Source organism: Colias philodice, chromosome 22 (assembly GCF_061535455.1).
Source record: "Colias philodice isolate Cphi_HAF_F1 chromosome 22, ilColPhil1 Martin Lab GWU primary, whole genome shotgun sequence".
NCBI lineage: Eukaryota > Metazoa > Arthropoda > Insecta > Lepidoptera > Pieridae > Colias > Colias philodice.
This window is the reverse complement of record NC_143107.1, coordinates 2,328,590-2,337,391: the sequence shown is the minus strand read 5'-3', so window position 1 is coordinate 2,337,391 and position 8,802 is coordinate 2,328,590. Positions and strand designations below refer to the sequence as shown.

The window sequence follows — 8,802 nt, the reverse complement described above, 5'->3', positions numbered from 1 at the left end:
ATAAGATTAAGTTTATTATTTTATCACACTTCATACGACATGATAATGAAAAAGTCGACTAGTGCATATGAATTTTTACAGTCGCATTTAATGGCCATTTAGCTGGCAAAACTCATGTTTAATTAATTAAACATAGTATAATTAGTGCCACAACCAGGGACTAAATTCAAACTCTAGGATGCATGGAAACAGCACCAAAGAAATCTCTTAGTAAATTAAAAGTTCCTAATTTAATATTTGAGAAATGTAGTATCCTTATTGGAAAGATATCTGAATCGATTTTTTAAAGCAAAACGTCTCACTGCTAAACAGCTTTTAATTGTATCCAAGGAGGATAAAACCTATAACCACTCGGCATAGGCGACATGCGAAGTACATACCTTTTTAAATTATTATTTATAAGAATGGTTACTAAATATTTTTTTGTATCTTCTTACTCAAGTTTTTTTCAATACAAACCCACATAAATTGATTTAGTACTTACCCGCCAAAACGAGAACGGATGACCGAAATAAACATTATTATCTTTCATTTTATTCAATCCAACCATTATTATATTATTATATTGTATTGAAAATAGACAAATTTTATAGGAATTCTGGTAACTGAATAGGTAATCTAATATAAACGTAATTTGTGATGTAATATTGAATAAACGGTAACTTAGAAACTGTTAAGCGTTGCCAAGTGACTGAATTTACAATATAATTAACAGCGCTATCAATATTTTATATTATCATAACATTTTAAAGGTAGAGCTTTATTTTTTAGCGCGTAATTAAAATATACGTAGACTCTACAGTCTACATATAATCTTTATATATAAAAATGAATCGCAAAATGTGTTGGTAAGCGCATAACTCGAGAACGGCTGAACCGATTTCGATAATTCTTTTTTTATTATATTCCTTGAAGTACGAAGATGGTTCTTATGTAGAGAAAACGTAAACATGTACCACGGGCGAAGCCGGGGCGGACCGCTAGTCTTCTATAATATAAAAATGAATCCCAAAATGTGTTGGTAAGCGCATAACTTGAGAACGGCTGAACCGATTTCGATAATTCTTTTTTTATTATATTCCTTGAAGTACGAGGATGGTTCTTATGTAGAGAAAACGTAAATATGTAACATGGGCGAAGCCGGGGCGGACCGCTAATTACTACATAAATAAAGTCGCTTTCCGCCGTCTGTCTGTGTGTTTGTATGCTTTGATCTAAAATTACGCAATAGATTTTGATGGGGTTTATTTAATAGATATTATTCAAGAGGATATAGGAAGGTTGTAGTATGTAACTGATTAGACAAAGCGGGTGAAGTCGCGGGTGGAAAGCTAGTAACGTATGTAATAATTTATGTTTTTATCTTTCATTTCAAGAGCCGGCAAGAAATCAGATAATGAAGAAATAACTTTTTACACAGAGTAAAAAACAAAATAACATTTAGGTAGTTACATAGGTAATAATATAATCACTGTGATTTATTAAACAACAGAATTGTGTGTGTTAAAGCTTACACTTACAAGATTTGTACGAATATTTCAAGACAAAACCTTAAATTTATTACTGGCTCTTACACGAGTTTATTGACCTCACATTCTTATCATACAAGTCTAACTAATTTACTTAAAACGGAATGAAGGGAGCGGCTGAGTGCATTACATATTGTGGGACATAATGTGACTGCAACATGTGATGGCTTGGAGCTTTTAATTCGTATTTCGTGTCGTTTTATCACTTCTATTTGCGGTTAAGTTTTTAATTTGTAAGTACATAGAATATGAGTGCTTTCTGTATTGTTTTGATTTTTATTGCGTAAATATTATCTACCTAAAAGTCTATGTAATGTATGTGCCATTGAGTTACTATGTAATATAATACCTCAATTAGTGCATGCTTTTCTCATGCATGTAGATGTATTAAATGATAATTAATAATTTCCTTTATTTCATCAATAATTGCTAGTCCGAATTTTCTATATTTGAAATAGCAGCAATAGGTACTTTTTACCATCCCTATTAACTAAGCAGTGTTAATCATTAGCATGAAAAATGAAAGATTTCAAAACACAACCTTTATAATTACCTACTATAGGCAACTAGTATAGAATTATATTATCTGTGGTATAGGTACGATACGATTATACTTTAATTTTTTAATGAAACCTTAGTAGTTAGTACCCCATCGCAATTGTAAGGCTTCATACGGAAATAGGTTGAGCAATCCTTAAAGCCGTTGGCATGCTTGATCAAAAAAACAACGCTGTGACTTGAGACTTTGAACTTTTTAGGAAAAAAATATAGTTTAAGATTACGACTATTACATCAGACTCCACATTTTTTTTTGAGTAATTATTTGTCTATATTTAATTTAACTAACTAATGACTAATGACTTGATGAATATTAAACGTCGTAAAATTTAGAGCTTTAAATTATAGAGCTAATTCGATAAAATAGTAACTCTAACTATCTATCAAATTAAAAAAAATAAATAAATATGTAATTAAAAATAGCGGATTTTTGGCGCCAACTTAGTTTGAGGTAGAGTTCGTTGTAACATCATATCAGGTTCAAACGCATACAAATTAATATTATAAATGTAATAAAATCGACAAACTCTCGAAGCTTTATTTCGTTATTGTACATTTAATTTGCAAAGGAATCATAATAACGTGAATTGTGAAACATTAATTATGCAATCGGATGCTTTATTACTGAATTTTAAGTTGTTCATTTAATGAAGTTTTATTGTTTTTGGCAATTTGTAACTGAAAAACATAATTAAATATGGCTTAAATTCGGCTACTCGGTGATTAATGTACATTTAAGGATTACGTACTTTGACTGTGACATTTTAATAATGATAATATATTTGTAGATAAAATACTATATAATGTATATTATATTCAATTACGTTGAAAAACGATTCACAAAATAAGATGGGATTGTAAACATGAGATGCAAAATGCCAAAAGAAAATGCCAAAAGATAATGTTTTGAGTTTTCTATTTTAAACAATATTTTTCATTTTTTAAATTTTAATAAAATCGATTGTTTTTCTAGCCAGTATAAGTCATTAGTTAATTCTGTATTTATATTAATAAAAGCCATTATTTCCAGCCAGTATTGGTAATAAGCAAATTTAGGTATACTCTTTTTATTAATGTAAATGTAATTAATATTGTCTCGCTCCAGCCGCAGATGCAAGCAGTATTACTAGTAGGTAATTAGCAAATTCTTTTTTTTTAATATTATTAAAATCAATTGTCTCTACAGCCAGTATTAGTAATTAGTTCACTACAACTGTCATGAATTGGCAGTTCTTTGCCTAGGCTACCCTTAATAAAAAAAAAAAACTTCTTCGGACCCGAGCAGATGTGTCGAGATTGCTACTTATATTGTATTCTCCCTTGCAATTATTCCTTAATGTCCTATCCCTGCCCTTGATCGCAATATATGGGTGTAATGAAATAAAGTACTTCGATACTTTTTCTTTTAGAAAGGAAATGAAAATAACACTATCTACGAATAGAGAAATTCTTTTTTTTTTGGGAACCAGGTGATCGTTAAAATATCCTAATAAAAAAAAAATAACTTCATTATTCTCTAATTTACGAACTTTTATTTTAGTAACTTAATCTATCAAATAAATTCAATTAGGCATTTTATTTGAGAATTTTTGCTCCTTTTATCTAGTCAGTGTTTTGTTAAATCGGTTGTTATCTGTATGACCTGGCATTTAAATAATTTCATTAGCAAATAGATTATTATGTACTAGCTTTCCGCCCGCGGCTTCGCCCGCGTTTTCAAAGAAAAACCTGTTCCCGTAGGATTTCCGGGATAAAACCTATCATATGTCCTTTCTCGGGTATCAAAATATCTCTATACCAAATTTCATGCTAATTGGTTCAGTAGTTAATGTGTGATTGAGTAACAGACAGACAGACAGACAGAGTTACTTTCGCATTTATAATATTAGTATGGATTACTGAATTACCTAAAATTAATCTCAACGCGCATTCTTTAGTTTATTTTTTACTAGCGGTCCGCCCCGGCTTCGCCCGTGGTACATATTTACGTTTTCTCTACATAAAAACCATCCTCGTACTTCAAGGAATATAATAGAAAAGAATTATCGAAATCGGTTCAGCCGTTCACACGTGATGCCATGACAACGCGAAACGGGTGCACACCCGCCGCCTTTTTATAGCTCCCGCCGCGAAGCGCGTCGAACGCGGCAACTGATACACAAAAATAATCCTTATGGCTGCATGATTCTGTATTCACGCGCGATGACTTATAGCGTATTTCATGTATAACTTTGGTGTTTCTACACCGATTTACATGATTCTTTTACTATAACCTGCCCAGGAGTATGAAGAATAATTGTGCCAAATTTGGTTAAAATCCGTCGTGTAGTTTTTGTTTCTATAACGAATATACAGACAGACAGACAGACAGACAGACAGACAGACAAAAATTTTACTGATTGCATTTTTGGCATCAGTAGCGATCCCTTATCACCCCTTCATAGTTTTTTTTTAAATATATTTCATGTACAGAATTGGCCTCTCTACAGATTTATTATAAGTATAGATAAACGAAATCAGTCTTATTTAAAACTCAAGGCAAAACCGGGTAACACCTAGTTCAATTAATATCTTAGGTATATCGGAAGTGGATTTAATTACATTACTTCGTCGTAAGGATTGTATGGACTCTGCGACACTACCCGTATAGTGAGGGGCTTATAAGGCTTTAGTCATAGAGACGTTGATTCATATTTAGTATTTTTCGGATTTATGATAAGGATTGACTTGACCTTAAGTAGTATCATGAATAGTGCCATGTATAGTGAATATATAAAGGTAAATAGTGGTATGTAACTTGTTTTATTTAAAAATAAACTATTTTTATAATATAAGAGAGCTCTACATTAATTTATTTTGCAAGTAAGAATAGTTCTATCTATGAAATTTTTATATGTAATAAGTACTAATAAGTACTTGAATAGGTAATTAAAGTTCGATATTCTTAAACAAAACCAAACAAATTTAGTTTGCGATGCAATAGTTATTAAGCTTTTACTCGTAATATTCTTTCGTAGAACTACAAGTGAAACTATCGAGCTTTAAAAGTTGAATACTCTATATGACAAGAATGACCGTTATAAGAGTAATTTCAAATCGGCCATCTTAGCACGCCAGTTGAAAAGATTTCATCACTTCCAATTCGAGTGATCAATTTTACCCTAATCGAGAATGAACAATGGGAAATGACCTTAAGGCGGTGTAGTACGCATGCGTGCGAGGCCTGGTAAAACTGTCATGGCCGTTCAGTCTTCGTATCGACGGCGGACGCCGCGCTTCACCCTCCGACCCTTAAATTGTTGTTAATTAAACAAAAACGTTGACCATCTATTAAACAGTATTCGCCCGCGTGTGTCTGTGTGCTCTGTGTCGTGTTACGGCCGCGTGTTACCAGTTCGATCCGGTTACGTCCAGACGGATCCACTTCGAGCCAGCCGTAAGTAGTTCAAACCGATTCTTTGACGGAGAGCGTAATTGTAGAGTCGTATTTTGGTACTATGCTTTTGTATGCGATGTTTAGCGTTGTGTGAGTGAAAGAAACATTAGCGTTAGAATGTTTACACGCTTTATCGATTTCGGAAAGTTTTAATGCCTCCTTACGTCTCATTACTTTGGCTGAATTGGAATTTCGGTTCGAATTTCCGATTGAAATGAGGCACGTGAACGTCGACAAGACAAATCTCTATTAATTTAACTTGCGATAGAATAATCTTATCACTTCAAGATTGATTGGCTAACAAGGAGCTTAAAGTTAACATTACATGTAAGGAATTATTTTAATTAATCGCTATATAATCGATATATATATTGAAAACTCTCCTTAATATTAAACTTTTATAAATTATAAAAAAATATTTTTTAAGGTATCAACAAAACCGTATTTTTCACACACATGCTTATTACATTACACCTTACACATGCTTATTACCGAAGAATTTAATATCACATAAAAAATCGAATCTTCGTGAAACGTTTTAAACATCTTTGTAGATGCCAAAATCTGGTTTTACAACTATCCATGTTGATAATAATATCAACGTGGATAATATGATTTTTACAAACTCTAAAGCTATAGCGATTTCTGAATTTAATTGCAACAACTGCTTCACAAAATTGTCAACAAGTTGTCCAACTGTGGAGCGATTCTTGAGGTGTGGAATTCGTTCCAGCAATTGCATCGAAACAGTTGCTGTCAACGAGTGGGTGCTACGACTGCAGATACCTACTATTCATATATTATTATCACAATTTTATCTGATTGAGAGTCACCCTTTTTTGAGAACTTCGTTTAGAGATGAGAAGTAGATATATAATATACGTTGTATTTTTGTATGTTACTCATAAAGATAAAAAAAGATAACTCTACCTTAATTTTGTAGGCGTAAATGTACCTAAGTTTGAAGCAAATATGTGTATCTCTTATATGGAAATCCTATCAAACAGATTCGACTAATGTATGTACTAATATATCACCTAAAGCACATTAAATCACATACTCTATGAAAGATTAGTTGGTAAGTTATTCTGCAACTAATACCTATAATTTCTTGAAAGATTAAGAGACTGTATGTAGCGTCATTTTAACAAAAACTTTAATTTATAACAGACTAGCTGTGCCCCGCGGTTTCACCTGCTTGGCTCCGCTCTTGTTGGTCCTAACGTGATGATATTATATAGCCTATAGCCTACCTCGATAAATGGGCTATCTAACACCGAAATAATTTTTCAAATCGGACCAGTAGTTCCTGACATTAGCGCGTTCAAACAAACAAACTCTTCAGCTTTATAATATTAGTATAGATTATACTACAAACTAAAGGATAGTTCCACAGTGACATACATGTGGGTCACATTACTCCTGCTCTCGTCACGACAGGAGAAAGGCGTGAAGTGAGCTCCTTATTCTAACTCGAGACACGCAGCTACGGTTTGAGCACGTTTTCAATGTAAGAATAAATGCAATTTTTACTTACCTTACAATCCTAAATTAGTTAAAATTGCAAAAATAGCAACATTCAGGTCTACAAAAATGGCAACGCTTGTCATGTAATCTATTCCATTTCAGCTTACAGCTAGTTCACTATAAAGTACTATTATAATATATTCTGTGATGATAATATTAATGTAGAGATACGATGTTTAAAAGCATAATTCATATGATATTTGTAATAACTGCAGTCTCGTTTTAATTAGGGAAAGCTTTTCTTTCTTTAAAATGGAAGAAAGAGTAGGATTTTTCACGGTGAGCGTAATGTGATCCTGTTATCTATATTTTATTAATAATGTTGAAAATAATTAAGGATCTACGTGTTAACTAAAATGATATTTTTCAATAAACCTTTCTATTTAATCTAAGATCTCAATAGGGTCCAATTATTATCAATCTTTAAAATTAGGAGATATATTTTTACAAACGATAGCTAATATTGCCTAACATTGGAATGGTTTTACCGAACAACGGAACGAGAGACGTAACAGTTTTCGTTTATTACTACTTACGGCTAGTGTTCTATAATTTCATTCTAATCGATACTTAAGCTTCAATATCTAGAACTTTCTTTTGTGTTTGCTTCGAAATTTTCCGAGAAAAGTGATGTTTATAATGCTAATATAAAGCTGCAGGGCATAATAATAAGATTTTTAAGCTATTGCATAGCTTTTATCCCAGACTTTGAGCGCGGCGACCGAATGTAAAAATTCCGTAACGAAAAACCTAACACCCCCCACTCCAACGTTTAAGCGTGTTTTTTTATTTATTTATTTTTATCTTTATTAATTATTAATCCATAAAACTCAGGATCCAACGGAAGGAAGGCATTTTGGAAACCTTCCGTACACACAGATTGAACACACAGAAGCCCTTTAGCGAATTGAATGCGTAAAAATAACAATCTAATATGTATTTTTATAAATACATATTAGATTGTTATTTTTATATTGTTTTTTTGTATATACGTTCTTGTAAATATGTTGTATAAACAATAATGTTTTATTGGTGTATTTATAAGAACGTAAAAAGTGTGTTTGATTGATGTGATTTTATGAAAAAGAAATATGTATGCGATTAAATGTAAATAAAAATGTGCCTCGCAAATAATTTGCATATACGTGGGCGATCAGCTTGATACAGAAAATCAGATCATTTTATCGCACATTTTCTGTGTTGGCGTAGGTACAGTTTACTCAAATGTCGTATTTTCTAATTTCCTTTTTGCACGCCTCATAAGCGAAGCGTTGAGGTGGGTACTACTGTCACTTCGCGCAAAACATCTGATTTTTCAAACTTAAAATGTCTTTATGTATCATACATTGCACTTGTAAGATAATACATACACACACATATTAAGAAAAAACACTATTTTTAACGTTCATGATATTTTTGATGTCATTTTTGTTATTTAAACTAGTTAAAAAACAGTTTAAAAAAGTTCTGTCTTGGACGTCCGTGTGTCTGTATGTGCGGATCCTTTTTCTTGTTAACACGATAGCGACCGAAATACTTTACTAATCGAGTCTTTTTTTTTCTCTTACGCTTGAGTATGCTCAGGAATAGAACCCTTTCATTTTTCAGGGTCTGATTCGATGTGGTTTAATTGTTATTAAATAAACAAAAATAATAATTAATAAATATTTATTAAAAAAAAATTATGAGGCGTGCACTTTTGGATTTTCCAAATTATTTTATTTCATTCTCTTGTTTTCTCCGATTGAAATA

General features: G+C 31.9%; 1 protein-coding gene across 1 annotated transcript in view; it reads left to right on the top strand.

Annotated features, from left to right (window-relative positions):
- The first annotated feature begins 5,356 nt into the window (after positions 1-5,356).
- The window catches only part of LOC149478325 (pikachurin-like), a 171,247-nt gene continuing 167,801 nt past the window's right edge, over positions 5,357-8,802 (top strand). Inside the window, exon 1 of the mRNA XM_089709472.1 lies at positions 5,357-5,523. The gene's annotated coding sequence lies outside the window, so the exon portion shown is untranslated. The remainder of the gene's footprint in view (positions 5,524-8,802) is intronic.